The 16,389-nt window shown below is 42.8% G+C and overlaps 9 non-coding genes across 9 annotated transcripts; 4 read left to right on the plus strand and 5 right to left on the minus strand.

Moving 5' to 3' along the window:
- The first annotated feature begins 806 nt into the window (after positions 1-806).
- trnal-uaa (transfer RNA leucine (anticodon UAA)) lies at positions 807-888 on the plus strand. The gene has a single exon. It is a non-coding gene; the product is annotated as a tRNA-Leu (tRNA).
- Positions 889-3,361: 2,473 nt separating this feature from the next.
- Positions 3,362-3,435, minus strand: trnan-guu (transfer RNA asparagine (anticodon GUU)). The gene has a single exon. It is a non-coding gene; the product is annotated as a tRNA-Asn (tRNA).
- An 855-nt stretch (positions 3,436-4,290) lies between these two features.
- trnav-aac (transfer RNA valine (anticodon AAC)) lies at positions 4,291-4,363 on the minus strand. Its single transcript has one exon. It is a non-coding gene; the product is annotated as a tRNA-Val (tRNA).
- Positions 4,364-6,455: 2,092 nt separating this feature from the next.
- Positions 6,456-6,528, plus strand: trnat-ugu (transfer RNA threonine (anticodon UGU)). Its single transcript has one exon. It is a non-coding gene; the product is annotated as a tRNA-Thr (tRNA).
- Positions 6,529-7,775: 1,247 nt separating this feature from the next.
- Positions 7,776-7,847, minus strand: trnaq-uug (transfer RNA glutamine (anticodon UUG)). The gene has a single exon. It is a non-coding gene; the product is annotated as a tRNA-Gln (tRNA).
- Positions 7,848-9,533: 1,686 nt separating this feature from the next.
- trnaf-gaa (transfer RNA phenylalanine (anticodon GAA)) lies at positions 9,534-9,606 on the plus strand. The gene has a single exon. It is a non-coding gene; the product is annotated as a tRNA-Phe (tRNA).
- Positions 9,607-12,139: 2,533 nt separating this feature from the next.
- On the minus strand, positions 12,140-12,234 carry trnai-uau (transfer RNA isoleucine (anticodon UAU)). The gene is made up of 2 exons: positions 12,197-12,234; positions 12,140-12,175 (listed from the first exon to the last, which is right to left on the minus strand). It is a non-coding gene; the product is annotated as a tRNA-Ile (tRNA).
- A 1,676-nt stretch (positions 12,235-13,910) lies between these two features.
- Positions 13,911-13,982, plus strand: trnaq-cug (transfer RNA glutamine (anticodon CUG)). Its single transcript has one exon. It is a non-coding gene; the product is annotated as a tRNA-Gln (tRNA).
- A 991-nt stretch (positions 13,983-14,973) lies between these two features.
- Positions 14,974-15,046, minus strand: trnar-acg (transfer RNA arginine (anticodon ACG)). The gene has a single exon. It is a non-coding gene; the product is annotated as a tRNA-Arg (tRNA).
- Between the last annotated feature and the right edge of the window lie 1,343 nt (positions 15,047-16,389).

The raw sequence follows: 16,389 nt of genomic DNA on the forward strand, positions 1-16,389 counted from the left end.
ACATGTTGTTATTTTCTGTACCATTTGCCAGTGAGATGAATGATAAAGTGAACACAGTTCGTTGTGTAAAAATGTGCTCACTCCTCCTGGGAACAAAATCACATTGATGCACAGAGCAACACACACAGAGAGACATAGAGACGGACAGAGAATTGAGGAGAAGCAAACGTCCAGAAATCAAGGATGTCAACAACTGGTTTCAGTCTTGTTCAATTTCTGGCTGGAATTTAGCAAGTTATCGCTGATGAGCATTAATGAAGGAATCTGAAAGTGAAACAGGAAAAAAAAAACAAACTGGAATATTTGGAAGGATTTGATTGCATTGAACGAAGAATTAATTCTGCAGCCACCTAAAGGAATGAATGCTGAGCAGAGCAGTGGGTGAGGTTCAAATCTTCGTGAGAAAACATCAGTTTCAAATCCACTTTCACTGCTGTTTTGATTGCAGGTCAGGAAATGAAGCTTTATTGCTCTCCTCCAATCCGTGAAAATGAATATCACTTATTTCCCGGCAGCAGGCACGAATCTCAGTCTCGCCTTGTGTCCTGTTCTTTCTCAAGTAAAGACTCGCAGCAAATTCAACAGGAAGCCATATTCTCCCATCTGAGGAGCAGACGAGGTTAAGGACAGTTTAAATGGAGCCGGCCCTTCACTGCAGCTCATTGTGTTTCTGACTGGAGATGAGTTTTGTTTGCTGCACATCTGATTCGGTGACGATTTCTTCATCGCTCATCCCAACTCCACTGATTTTGACATGTTTCAGTATCAATGCAGTGTAATGACATGATTATCACATTTCCCCGTGTGGTAGTGTGGCCGAGCGGTCTAAGCCGCTGGATTTAAGCTCCAGTCTCTCTCGAGGCGTGGGTTCGAATCCCACCACTACCACAGAGCAGTTGAACGCAGGGGTATGCGTGGTCTCGTTTTTATTTTGACAAACACCCTTGTAAGAACGGGATATTGCGCTTGACTCATCGATCGACATTGCAAAAAGAAAAACTCACCGACCTCCTCAGAATGCATACAGGCGACAACGTTAGAGTCCCTTCCTTCTGCAGTACGTCCCCAGAGTGGAGAAGCTTCTTGGGAACCTTCAGCATGCAATTGATGAAGACAAATATCTCGCGAAGGCCATCTCCACACCCCCCTACTTGCCTTCAAAACACAGTTCAACCTCAAACAGGCCATTGTTCACAGAAAACTACCCAGCCTGCAGGAGAACAGCGACAATGACACCACACACCACCGCCACGGCAACCTCTGCAAGATGTGTTGGATCATCGAAATGGATGCCATCATCAAACGTGAGAACAGAATCCACCAGGTAGACAATATATACACATGTAACTGAGCCACCGTGGTCTACCTCATCCACTGCATGAAAGGATATTCCGTATCATGGTATATCGCCCAGACAATGCAGACGCTACAACAGATGAATGGACACCGCTTCACAGCCGACAAGGCTATTCCATTCCTGTCGGGGAACACTTAAGCAGTCAAGGGCATTCAACCACCGATCTTCGGGTAAGCTTTCTCCAAGGCGGCCTTCAAGACACACCACAACACAGAATCGCTGAACAGATCTGATAGCCAAATTCCAAATACAGAGAACGGCTTCAACCGGGATTTTGCGTTCATGAAACACGACTTGTAACCCCCACCTTTTGGCATGGGCTTGCAAAATCCTAGTAACTGTCCAGGCTTGAGACAATTCACACTGCTTTAACCTGTCCTTATCCCCCTCTCCACTTAATCTCACAGTTACTGCTTCTGAGTGAAAACTGCTTCTTCTTCACTGGAGGTAGGAGAGTTCCTGCTTAATTCAATCAAAGTGTTTTCTTGTCATTGAGCACAAGATTTGGACCCAGATTTGCGAGGTATTTGTGTCAGTAGAAGGAATAAATTTTTCCCCATTAACAGCCAAATTTTAACATCGGCATTTTATATCATCAGTGCTTTGTAGTCTATCGCTCTCTTTTTTTCTCGTTCTTTTCATGTGACATTTCCAATTCAGTCGTAAAAGAGGAAAATTCTCTAATACTGATTCCGTCAGAACTGTAACGCAGGATTGTTGTACAGCAATAAGTCTACATTCCCTGACCGGGAATCGAACGCGGGCCGCAGTGGGGAGAGCGCCGAATCCTAACCACTAGACCACCAGGGAAGCTGATGCCAGCTTTTTTAAAAGATGAACTTATCCATGAACCAATTGCTATTTATTTTATTTCAGACTTTTGAATTCACCAAATACAAGTTTATCCTTCACATTGCCATGTTCATATCACACACAAGTGAATATTTCAGCCAATGAAAGCAGTGATTCCTGTTAGCTGGTACAGGAAATGGACAGTGAGGTGAAATAGTCCCGCAAACTGCTCATGTGACACTTTCAATTTCCAAAACCCACCAACCTCATCACTGTGGCTCCTGTGAAACTTGGAAGGTAACACACAGCAGGAATTCATCACGGAGGGTAACGGGGACAAGTCATTGACCAAACTAGGAAGCAGGGAAAGCCAAGGGATGATACACGGCATTGAGGGGAGATGGAGTTTACAGATGACAGTACAAAGAAACACAGGTATCTCATCTTCCTGATCCAGTTACTGATCACAGGGATGTACACAGTGAGAATTATCCACTGTCACACTCTCCTTCCAGCCTTGAGCACGGAGTTAAGTTTTGAAGTGTTTGAAGTCTTGCTCCAGTAATTCAGGGTTTTGTTGAGACCACATTTGGAACAGTGTGTGCTGTTTGGATCCCCGCATTTTAAGCAGAATCTTCGCAAAATCTGAGGATGGTGGAATCTGAATCAAAAACAGAAAATGCTGGAAAATCTCAACAGCTTTAACGGGAAAGAATAGATAGCATTGAAAAACTGAAACATTATTTCCTCTGATCCGGGAATCTGAAACACGGAGACACAATCTCAGGATAAGGCGCTGATGCTTTAGGACTGAGATGAGGAGAAATTGCTTCACTCAAAGGCTGGTGAATCTTGGGAATTCTCTACTCCAGAGGGTTCTGATGCTCCATCATTGAACACATTTCAGTTTGGGTTAGACAGATTTATGATCGATCCAGGAATGAATGGAAGCAGGAATATGGAATTGGAACAAATGCTCAGCCACAAGTTCATGTTCCGACTGTATTTTTTTTTATGTTTAGTGGTGTAATGGAATATATAATGTTATATGTGATGTGTTAGAAATCAATCGTCATTAAATAATGTTGGTAACACCATATAACAGTACAACCGGGAACAATTGACAGCAATTTTTTTATTGGCACCCACGGACCCATTGCCAACAGGGAACTGTTTACTGTGAATGCTGATGGTGAGAAAATAGTAAAATTCCGTCCCTGGGTGGGATCGAACCACCAACCTTTCGGTTAACAGCCGAACGCGCTGACCAATTGCGCCACAGAGACTGAGATAGTAGAAGGTAAGTATATTCTAAACTAGTGTGTCAATGACCACAATTCTATTTCTGAAAATCTGTTCCAGAACTGCAGCATGACCGCACTGTTTACAATTCTATACAAGTCTCTTTAGTTCCATTGATGCCGCAGCACTGCTGTAGTGTGTTGGTTATTCCCTTTCTACTATGAACGGGCAGGTAAAATAAATCCACGTCTCTTACCACAGGGAGAAATTCAACGGAAGGCAAAGGAACTGATCACCATTTTTATTATGGGATTGAAACATTCAGGCACATAAATCCGGCCCGTTACAGGAAAGCCCAGTAGATCCGCACTGAGTCTCGATTCCCTCATCTGCCTGAGTGAATTTTCCTGTTTCTTAGTGGTGAAAAACGATTTAAATAAAAGATTCTTCAGTGAAATGTGCGTCATTTCCCCTAGTTCATCAACGGAACTAAAGAGACTTGTATAGAATTGTTACCAGTACGGTCATGCTGCAGTTCTGGAATAGGTTTTCAGAAATAGAATTGTGGTCATTGACACACTACTTTAGAATATACTTAGTTCACTTTTTGAGCACACACTACTATCAGATATTTCAGATGGTGATTAACCATATTAGTCTGCACCTATAAACCCATTAAGTTCTGTTGTAGACTGAACGAGATGCAGATAAATGCTGGGTGTGAAAATCGACTTCCCTGACTTTTCGTCAAAATAACGTATTTATAATTTCACAGAAAGCATTTGAGGGAGAAATCAGATCAACGGTAACATGTGTTTAACATCGAAGTTCGGTTCATGTTGAGCAACAAACTGAAATCAAACAGTTTTCTCTTCCACCACACGAGAAAGCTTAATAAATGTTTCTGCCCGGTTTCAAACCGGGGACTTTTCGCGTGTTAGGCGAACGTGATAACCACTACACTACAGGAACAGCTGGAAGCCAAGCATAGCGAATCTGCCTGTCTGCAATATTCGACTGCGCTGTGTTGCTGCAGGTTCCGATGGTCAGACTGAGATCCCATGTCACTGAATTCAGGAAGATAACCGTTACTTTCAAGCTGATTGTACAACTTATCCCGAACACCAAAACTTAAAAGAGTTCATCTGGCAAATATCTAAGGGAGCAATGATTTCTGCCCATTCATTAATGCATCATTTTCAACTTTCTTCGAATAATCTCAATCAATTGTACTCAGTGATAAAAGCAAATTACTGCAGATGGGATAAGGGGAAATGCTCCAAAATCTCCCAGTGTCTGACAGCACCTGTAAGGAGTGAAAAGGGCGGACGTTTCGAGTCCAGATGGCACTTTATCAAACGGAGTTAGTCCGATCGAGAAGACAGACAGGAACACAGGCTGAATGGCTGTTTGTCGGTACAAGCGACAGAATTGCCAACATTTGAGACTGCAATCCCTGCCCAGAGGATGGGTTGGTGTGCCGCAGGGCTCGGTACTTGGACCTCTTCTATTTGTGGTATATATTAATGACTTGGAAGAGGGGGTAGGTGGTGTGATCAGCAAATTTGCTGATGACACCAAGATGGTTGGATTGGCGGGTACTGAGGAGCAGTGCCTGGCAATGCAACAGGACATAGATAGGCTGGTAGATTGGGCAGATAGATGGCAAATGGAATTTAATCCGGAGAAATGCGAGGTGATGCACTTTGGCCGGAATAATGTGGAGGGGAGTTATACGATAAAAGGTAGAACTATCCGGAGTATAGATACGCAGAGAGACCTGGGGGTGCAAGTGCACAAGTCCCTGAAGGTGTCGGTACAGGTGCAGAATGTGATGAGGAAAGCGTATGGTATGTTAGCCTTCATAGGAAGAGGTATAGAATATAAGAGTAGGAGTCTGATGTTGCAGTTGTATAGAACGTTGGTTCGGCCTCACTTGGAGTACTGCGTCCAGTTCTGGTCGCCGTACTACCGGAAGGATGTAGAGATCCTGGAGAGAGTGCAGAGGAGATTTACCAGGATGTTGCCTGGTATGGAAGGGCTGTCTTACGAGGAAAGATTGAATGAACTTGGGCTGTTTTCCCTTGAGAGACGTCGGCTGAGGGGGGATCTAATAGAGGTTTATAAGATTATGAAGGGGATAGATAGAGTAAATGGTGGTAAACTTTTTCCGCTACTAGAAATGGATAGAACGAGGGGTCACGGGCTTAGGGTGAGGGGGGCTAGGTGTAAGACAAATATTAGAGGGCAGTTTTTCACGCAAAGGGTAGTGGGGGTGTGGAATGCACTGCCGAGTAAGGTGGTGGAAGCAGGCACGCTAGGGTTGTTTAAGAGTCACTTAGACAGCCATATGAGCGGGCTACATATAGGGGGATATAGTAGGCCTTACCGAACATTGTAGGCTTGGGAATACGTTTTGCCTCAGGAATGTTAGTCTTTGCCTGTTTAATAATGAATTTTTTTGTCTCCACAGGCATTTAAGTCCAGCAAGGGGCATGCATGCGGCAGGTTGTAGTGGGCTGCTCTTGGATGTTGCTTCGGGAGTTGCCTATTGCTTCATGTCGTTAGTGTGCTTAAACTGGACCATCTCGAGGGCAACATGACAGCTCAGAGACTATCTCTGTTGCTGTGCGGACACATGGATTTGGGCCTGTGTCTGTGGGAGTTTGCACGTTCTCCCCGTGGTTGCGTGGGTTTCCTCCGGGTGCTCCGGTTTCCTCCCACATCCCCCAAAGATGTGCTTTTAGGCTGATTGATTGGGTACTAAATTGTCCCTAAATTGGACCTCCCTGATCCTCGCACGTTAGGCGTAGACTAAAATCATGAATAGGTCACTGATAGGAGGACGGCGGCGCGGGCTCGTTGGGCCGAAGGGCCTGTTTCCCGTGCTGTGTTGTTCTTTGTTCTTTGTTCTTTCTAACCGAGGTTCAAATTCTGTCATTTTAACTTTCTGCTCTCCACCTTAGACATTTCCACGTTCATCAAAAATCCCCCACCTCAAACCCCATCCTGCTCCTCAATCCACTGATAATGCTACTCGTACCACAAGAAGCTGACAGCATTTGGCTCTGTAGCTCAGTGGTTAGAGCGCTGGTCTTGTAAACCAGGGGTCGTGAATTCAATTCTCGCTGGAGCCTCCATCCAAAGTTTAGCTACGAGAAGCTGAAGGGAAAAGGCAGATAGAGTGGGAGGTGAAACAGAGTGTTCTTGTGAGTGGAGGGGCAGGTCAGGTGCAACTTGGGAAAGCAAGAATATGTTCTTCTTCGTGAAAAACATCGAATAACCAAAACATATTCGAAGAGCTGAAAAATATAAGTATTGGTATTAAGAATATAATAGATGCGTTTGTACAAGGAATGCTTAAACTTAGCATGTAGGTGCAGCAGATAATTGGAAGGGAAATTACATGTTGTTCTTCCTTGCCGGCAGACTGGAGTTTAAAAATAACGAAGTGTCTGCAAATGATCACTTCAAAGCATTTGACCTACTTGTTGTTGCTGCCACATTGAATGAAAAAAAATCACGTGTTTTTAGTGACCATTTGCATCTGGCGGTTCTGTTCCTGTTTGTATGGTGTGATGGTGAGCTCTCTGGACTCCAAATACAGTACTCGGAGTTCAGAACTTGGTGAAAGATTGTTTTTTTTTGCAAAACGTATTATGAGTTTGCTGATATGTTCTTCTGTTTTTAAGGCAAGGACAGATACAGTTTTGAATAGTAAAAGAATGAAGGGTTATGATGAGCGGGCGGGTAAGTGGAGTTGAGTCCACAAAAAGATCAGCCATGATCTTATTGAATAGCGGGGCAGGCTCGAGGGGCCAGATGGCCCACTCCTGCTCCTAGTTCTTATGAAGGGAATTTATGTTTAAATTCTCAGAAAGTGGAAATCTAAACACTGAGGATATTTCAGCAAATTCCACCACAATCACATTGCAGACGATGCAGTGAATGACTCTCCTGGCGTCATTGCATCAGCCCCAGGGAACAATTGCCCAAGTGCGAAGCGTCACCCATGGAATCAACAGAACTCTGAAGGACAACAATCATCCCCTCCCCCGCCTCCCCCCTCCCCCCTCCCCCACCACACACACACCTACTCTCCATCTCTCTCACTCACACACACACACACACACACTTGCTCAGTAATTGCTGGACTCCAGTAGAATGGTTATAGTGTGACACCAACTGATTCTTTCTTTCAACAAAGAAGGGAAAGAACGGCGGAAAGATGAAAAACACAGATGTTTCAAGCATCTGGCGCCAGAGGCTCAGCAAATCGAATTCTAACAACAGTTGAACTGGTTGAGAAATTCTCTGGATTAGCACTTGGTGAGAAATTTAAACAAAACGCACTTCAGGCAACCTGCATTTGCAAATTGAAGCAAGGCTCCGCCGAGATTTGAACTCGGATCGCTGGATTCAAAGTCCAGAGTGCTCACCATTACACCACGGAACGCAACACATGGCAGAAAGTTGAAAATCGCCGATAAATATTTGTACCATGTCAACAGCAGGGAGAAATTTCAGTCCCGTTGCACAATTCATATTTATAAAGCCGTTGCTCGTTCCTCCTGTAAAAATAAGTAGGCTACCTTCCACTGCATTAAATTTCTCTGTAAGTGACCACTTTCAAATAGTAATGTTTGTATCGAACTGACATAAACCTTACTGCAGTAAATCTATTGAACAACATCAGCTTGTCAGAGCTCTGCTTTCTTCACAGTCCTTGTGAGACTTGCCAGAATTTTCCATTTTCTTTTCCGATTCCAGCATCTGCAGTAATTTGCTTTTATTACTGAGTATAATTGATTGAGATTATTCGAAGGAATATGAGAATGATGAAATAATAAATGGGTAGAAATCATTGCTCCCTTAGATATTTGCGAGACGAGTACTTTTAAATGTTGATGTTGGGGATAAGTTGTACAATCAGATTGAAAGTAACGGTTATCTTCCTGAATTCAGTGACATGGGCTCTCAGTCTAACCATCGGAACCTGCAGCAACACAGCGCAGTTGAACATTGCAGACAGGCAATGTTCAATTTGATTTGCTCAAATTCGCTTCAAGCTGTTTCTGTAGTGTAGTGGTTATCACGTTCGCCTCACACACGCAAGGTCCCCGGTCCGTAACCGGGTAGAAACATTCATTAAGCTTTCTCATGTCGGGTAAAGGAAAATTGCTTGATTTCAGTTTGTTGCTCAACATTATCCGAAACTCGATGTAAAAGACATGTTATCGTTGCTCTGACTTTACCCTCAAATGTTTTCTGTGAAATAATATGCACTTATTTTTGACGCACTGGCAGGAAAGTTCGATTTTGACACCGAGCATTTATTCCCATCCCATTCAGTCTCCAACAGAATTTAATGGTTTACAGGTGCAGACTAATATGATTAATCACCATCTGAAATATCTGATAGTAGTGTGTGCTCAAACAGACAGATACAAATGATACTGTAAGTGAACAAGAGGAAACGGCGCACATTTCACAGAAGAATATTTTTAAATCGCTTCTCGTCACTAAAAACAGGAAAAGGCATTGGGACAGACGAGGGAATCGAGACTCAGTGCGGATCTACTGCACTTTCCTGTAAAAGTTCGGATTTTATGCGCCTGAATTTTTCACGTCCATAATAAAAAAGGCTCAAGGGTCACTAACAGATAATTCTTGATTTTCCTCCATTTAAATGTATTTGACTTTGTTTAAAAGCTGACGATAGTCATTCTCAAAATTGTGATCTGTATTACCCGGTGATTCGATTGGTTCTGTTGGTCAGTTATATTTTCAATTCAGTGATGTTCAAGTTCAGAAATATTCAATTCATAAGGAAGACATATGTGTTAAATAATACATTGATACTAAATATTGAAAGGATTAGTGAGTAACATTGTACAATGAACTTTGATAAATTGTCATCTGGACTCGAAACGTCCGCCCTTTTCACTCATTACAGGGGCTGTCAGACATTGGGAGATTTTGCAGCATTTCCTCTTTTCCCATCTGCAGTAATTTGCTTTTATCACTGAGGACATTTGGTTGAGATTATTCGAAGAAAGATGAAAATGATGCATTAACGAGTGGGCAGAAATCATTGCTCTCTTAGATATTTGGGAGAAGGAAGCTTTTAGCTTGCGGGATAGCCGAAATAGCTCAGTTGGGAGAGCGTTAGACTGAAGATCTAAAGGTCCCTGGTTCAATCCCGGGTTCCGGCAGGATTCCCTTGCTGGTTTTCTGTGTTATCTACTAATTGGCGCTGCATTTTGTCTTGCACTGTCTTCAAACCTCATTTCACACAAGCTGTAACAGACCAAATACCCATCGCAATTTCCATCCTACCAGATGTTGTTATATTTCCTCATTGTTGGATTTCACTTCTTTAAAAAAAACTTCCTCTATTTCTAAACATTCCCAATGTTAATGAAAGGTAATGGAGGTGAGGGTTTATCTTTGTTTCCTTATGCACACATGCCATGTAACATCCTGAGTTTTTCCAACCTCATCACATTTCAGTGCAGATTTCAGGTCCGCTTTTACATGGCAGTGAAAATACATTCAGCAAAATCCCAGTTGTTACTATACTGCACCAAGCCTCATTTGAGATTATACCGTTCATTCTGCCAGTTATTACAGCGCCGAATTAATTCTCGGCTAATGCCACAATATTTCATATCTCTGTTGTGACTCCACTAGACCCTCTCTCTCCTGATACTGCACCAGAACACGCATTACACGCGGCTCCATTTCTGTTATTACATTGCAACCTGCCACGTATGAGGAAAGATTGACAATATCTCACTCACTGCTGCACCAGTCCACCTCCCTGTTCAGACCGAATAATATCCTGACTCTAATTATTGACCTATTTCATGTTTCAATTATTGCTGTACTTGTCCCTGTCGAAGCTTATATCAATCTAAGGCCTTAAACAGAAATTACTGCAGCAGGCTATACCGCCAATGAAAGAATAAGAAACAGCAACTAAAACGAGCGCTTCACAACATCTGCAATAGCAAAGGAAATCCACGAGATGGCAGTGAAGCAGTGATTTTTGGCACGAACACGAAACAGAGAACGTCTCAGTTATTGCTGCAATAGACCTAGCCTTTGTCTACCCTGAACTGGACACAGATTATATGATACAAAAACATATTTCTGATTATATGACAGTGATTCTCAGTTGATTCTGTACTCAGCAAAATCCCGCTTGTTATTAACTTGCACCAAGTCTCATTTGAAGTTACACCGTGTATTCTGGCAGTTATGACAGCACGGAATTAATTCTTGGCTGATGTCATGACACTCCATATCTCTGTAGCTACTTCACTAAAACCTTTCTCTCCTGAGACTACACCGGGACATGTTATTGATTGCATTATACGAGGCTCTATGCCAGTTATTACATTGCTGGAACATGCCACGTAGAAAGAAACCTCGCCAATATCTCACTCACTGCAGCACCAGTTCACCTCTCTGTTTATACCGAATAATACCCTGTCTCTAATTATTGTTCCATTCCATCATTCATTTATTGCTGAACTTGCCCCTGTGAAATCTTACATCAATCTAAGAGCTTGGCCTGATTTTTTTCTTAGTTTATGTTATACAATGTTCAGCACCAGACAAAATTATACTAGGCGCGGTGTCAGTTTTACTGTGCTAGACGTTCTCTCCTTTATTTCTGCGCTAAAGCATACCATAGTTCATTTTACACATTATCCTCTCTCAGTTATTACTTTATTCTGCATTGCCTCACGTTTTAGTCCAGCGGGCCACATCTCTGTTTATATCAGACTAGATCATGTCCCTGGTGTTGAAAAAGAAGGTGCCATTTTGCAGGTGTCAGATTGTGGTTCAAGTGGTCTGACGTGGAAATTAAAATAACAAAAGGATCGTGGACAAAGCAAATTGTAAAACCCGCTGTAATCTGTTGGTCTGGTGGTTAGAGTTTGAAGCTTTCCTGCTGTTTAGATTGCAGGTCAGGGAAAGAAGATGTATTGCTCTCCTCCAATCCGTGACAATAAATATCAGTTATTTCTCGGCAGAACGCTCAAATCTCAGTCTCGCCTTGTGTTCTGTCCTTTCTCAAGTGAAGACCCTGAGCCAATTCAACAGGAAACCATATTGTTCTTTCCGGGGTCCAGACGAGGTTAATTCAGTTTAAATAGAGCGGGCTCTTCACTGCAGCTCATTGTGTTTCTGACTGGAGATGAGTTTTGTCTGCTGCACATTTCAGGATCATCTCTCAGTAATCACCGGCAAGAATATTCCCTCCCCGTGGGGAACACTAAAGAAATCAAGGGCATTAACCACCAAACTTCCGACAAGCATTCTCCAAGGCGGCCTTCAAGACACGCGACAACACAGAATCTCTGATCAGAAACTGATAACCCAATTCCATATACATGAGAATGGCCTCAATCGTGATCTTGGGTTCATGTCACACAACTGTTAACCCCCACCATTTTTCCTGGGCTTGCAAAATCCTACAAACTGGCCAGGCGTGAGACAATTCACACTGCTTTAACCTGTCACTATCCCACTCTCCATTCGCACTTACTGCACCCGAAATGAATGATTTCGAGAATCATGATTTTTTTTCCAACAATAGACAGCAGTTTCATGCTCATCAATGCATTTCTATTCCAATCTTATTTGTTGTATTCAAATTCCACGACCGTTCTGGTGATTCCCAGATGATGAGCTGGTGGGATTAGACGACTGGACGATCCTCTCACCTAAAACACATGCTCTAGGTGAGGCTCGAACTCACAACCTCGGCATAGCCCGCTGGCTGTACTGCTGTATAAGTACCGCGCGCTAACCGATTGCGCCACTGGATCAGTACACTGTGCTTATTTTTGCCAGGTTATTAAAGGCTGCCGCAGCGTTACCTCCGTTAATAACCGCTATTCGAGGCCACATTTCAGACCGGGAAACAACCCCATCAATGATTCTCTTTTCCCCGGCTCCACAGTGAGTGAGACAGGGAGAAGCAGCAGGATTATATCCCGCAGTCTCCAATCGCCAGCAGAAAGCGGCGACCGCAGCTTCAATCAGTGGGTTACTGCCCATCCCCGGGACACAAGATCCAACCCCGTTCAAACCTCCCCATACACCGAACACAAGCTCAGCAAAACGCAGATAGATTATATCCCGCTCACTGAACCTTCGAGTAACATTTACGCAACACCCGAGTGATTCACAAACAAAATTCACACCAACTTTCCAAAACTTTTCAGTGATAAATTCCTCCATTTGGTTGAAAAGCTGAGTGTTGGGAATCTGGAAATGAGCACCATGGGATTTGTGTTATCCAGTGACTTGTTTCCCAGGGTTAGCCTCAGGTTTGTAATTCCATTTGTGTTGTATATTGAAGCGAATCTTATATCAAAATTAAAAGAAAACAAGGGAAATATTAAATCTTGGAAGAAATCCTGAGGGAAATGGATCACAATATTCGGAAGGAGGTGCAGTTGTGAATGGTGTTATTGATGATTGAGTGGAAAGTATTGGATGGTTGGGCTACTGGTGGTCGGTTCCCTTCCCTCCCGTTAAATTCCTCCCTGTGATAAGAGAAATGGATTTATTTTACCTGCCCGTTCATAGGAGAAAGGGAATAACCAACACACTACAGCAGTGCTGCGGGATCAACGGAACTAAAGAGACTTGTATAGAATCGTAAACAGTGCAGTCATGCTGCAGTTCTGGAAGAGGTTTTACAGTAATAGAATTGTGGTCATTGACACACTAGTTTAGAATGTATTTAACAGCGATTGTCTTAGTCTCTGCGGCGCAATTAATCAGCGCGTTCGGCTATTAACCGAAAAGTTGGTGGTTCGAAACTCACACAGGGACGGAATTTCATTATTTTCTCTTCATCGGCAAACACTTGCCTGTTTGCAAAGTGTCCGTGGGTGCCAATAAAAAATAGCTCTCAATTGTTCCCGGCTGTACTGTTATCTGGTGTTACCAACATTATTTAATGACAACTGACTTCAAACATATTACATATAACATTATATATATGCTTCCATTATACTATTAAAGAAATACAATTGAAACATGAACTTGTGGCTAAGCATTTGTTCCAATTCCATGTTCCTGCTTCCATTCATTCCTGGATAGATCATAAATCTGTCTAACCCAAACTGAAATGTGTTCAATGATGGAACATCGGAACTTTCTGGAGTAGAGAATTCCGAAGACTCACGAGTCTTTGAGTGACGCAATTTCTCTTCATTGCAGTCCTAAATCATCAGCGCCTTATCCTGAGATTGTGTCCCCGTGTTTGAGATTCCCGGATCAGGAGAACTAATGTTTCAGTTTTTTAATACTATTTATTGATTCTCGTTAAAGATGTTGAGATTTTCCAGCATTTTTATAGGAGGAACCAGTAAAGGCAATGCAAGTATGAATGGGTGTTGGCCATTGAGGGGATTGCTCAACGGGATTTACATTTCTCTCTGCTATTCAAGGTGGCAGAAATATTGAACGAGGATTTTCGGTGCGCCTGCGTGGTTCCGTGGTGTAATGGTGAGCACTCTGGACTCTGAATCTAGCGATCCGAGTTCAAATCTCGGTGGGACCTTGTTTTCACATGCAGATGGTTGATTTGCTGAAGAGTGTTTTGTTTCAATGTATCACAAAGCACCAATCGAGAGGACAATTTGTCAGCCAGTTCAATTGGTCTGACAATGCACAGTGTGATAATCCTCTGGTGCCAGGTGTCTGCAACGTCAATGCTTTTCGTTTTTTTGTTGCTCTTTAATTCCTCTGTTGGAAAATAAAAAGACGCGGTTCGTGTCACATAATAGCAATTCTGCTCGAGTCTGGCAATTATTGAGCAAGTGTGTGTGTGTGTGTGTGTGTGTGTGTGTGTGTGTGTCTGTGTGTGTGTGTGTGTGTGAGCGTGAGAGAGAGAGATAGAGAGTGTGTAGGTGTGTGTGCATGTGTGATGTCCCCGACTTGCCCCAAATTTTATAAATTGACGCTCCCCCTATAAACTTGCCCTAATCTAGTTCACCTCGATTAAATCACTGCTCAATCTGCTCTCCAATGGACAACAATCCCAGCATCACAAACCAGAAACTTCTGGCTAATTTGAACTTTTCAGAATAAAACTTACTTTGAAGAAATTCCTCCATCTGTTTTAACTGAAATTTGTCCATTTTTTAAAAAAACTCTGTATTTTGCTTCTTAAAGTTAAACATGCTTAAAAGAAATTCTTCAACAGATTTCATCAACTTTTTTTAGAAACTATTTTCACCATTCTGAAAAATGTAATGTTTCCATGTTTTTTTTCGAGAAATTTCCAACTTTTAAAAGGTAGCTTAAGTTTGCTGACGTATTTTTCCCAAATACTTTAATGAGAATTTTTCATTTAAAAAAGAAACATTTTTCTTTCAAAAGAAAAGTTTTTTCTTTTTTTGTCAACATTTTTTTTGAAAAATATGTAGCTAAGATAAATATCTTTACAGAAGCTGATTGCATTTGGTCAACATTTCCCAGAATTGGTCTGAAATTAATGAAAAATATTTTTCATCAACACGAACATGAGTTTTTGAAGTAAAGTAACATATCGAGCCAGCCAGGAGTCGAACCTGGAATCTTCTGATCCGTAGTCAGACGCGTTATCCATTGCGCCACTGGCCCACAGCAAAATCACCTGCAGCACTATTTACATATCCGTCCGAAGCTTCAAAATTGGCGGAAACATGGTCAAAACATATTCGATTTAGTGAGGAAATGTTACATAATTGAAATTTGCTATTCTCACTCGCAGTCATTCTACTTTGCCTTGAATTGAGTTAACCTGCTGTGTTGGAATTCGAACCCTGGTTCTCAGAGCGTCATTTGCTTCTCTGCGTTATCGATCCAGCGTCAACAACATGGCTGGAAACCGCACCCCTCCCGCCAGTGAATCCACTATTGAATATTACCTGAACACAGATCTTACAATCATATGACATTGGCTCTTACTTCAGCCTCAAAATACATTCAGGAAAAGACAAAAGTGCTGAAAATTCATGACAACACAGAGCAGGAAAGAAGATAGACCTATTCTGACTCAGCACGCATTTTATCAGTTCGTTCAGTGGCTAAAAGAGCAGGTCAGAGGCTGGGAATCCTGCAGGAGTAACTTTCCTCCCGACTCCCAAAAAACATCGAACATAGAACAGTACATCACAGTACAGGTCATTCGTCCCACGATGTTGTGCTGAGCTTTGTTCGAACCCATGATCAAGATCAAGATCAAGCTATCCCACTCCCTATCATTCTGGAGTGCTCCATGTGCCGACCCAATAACCGCTTGAAAGTTCCTAAAGTGTCTGACTCCACTATCACAGCAGTGAGTCCATTCCACACCTCAAACACTTTCTGAGTAAAGAACATACCTCGGACACCCTCCTATATGAACCTTATAGCTATGCCCCCGAGTGACAGCTACATCCACTCGAGGAAATAGTCTCTGAATCAGTGGAACAGTCCACCATCGACGTGGCACAAGTCAGGAGTGCGATAGAATGTTCCCCACTTGTCTGCATGATGCAGGAATCCACCAAAGGCACCTTAAACAGCACCTTCCAAACACAAGACCACTTCCACCCGGCAGCATCCCCGCACCCCTCCAACACCACACAGACAACAGCATCACCAAGCCTCTCAGCATTCAGTGTGGCGCCAATGTTACTTGCCATTTGTCAGCTTCAAACATAAACATAAAGTAGACTACTGCGGACTTTCGAAATCTGAAATAAAAACAGAAAATACTGGGTGATGTCAGTACGTTTGGCACTGTCTGTGGAGCGGGAATTAGAACTAACTTGTCCCGTCCAGGATGGGTGTGGGCGCCTGCCATGTGTGCGTCCGAGTGGGCTCTTTCCGTGCTCTTAAACCAGGCACCGAGAAAACAGCATTGCTGGTTATAGGAATAGTCTGTGTCCTGAGCTGTGTCAGGAATGTCCCTTTCTATTTCACTTACCAGCCCTTGTACA

This window comes from Carcharhinus amblyrhynchos, unplaced genomic scaffold (assembly GCF_965287045.1).
Source record: "Carcharhinus amblyrhynchos unplaced genomic scaffold, sCarAmb.v2.hapA scaffold_38, whole genome shotgun sequence".
Lineage (NCBI taxonomy): Eukaryota > Metazoa > Chordata > Chondrichthyes > Carcharhiniformes > Carcharhinidae > Carcharhinus > Carcharhinus amblyrhynchos.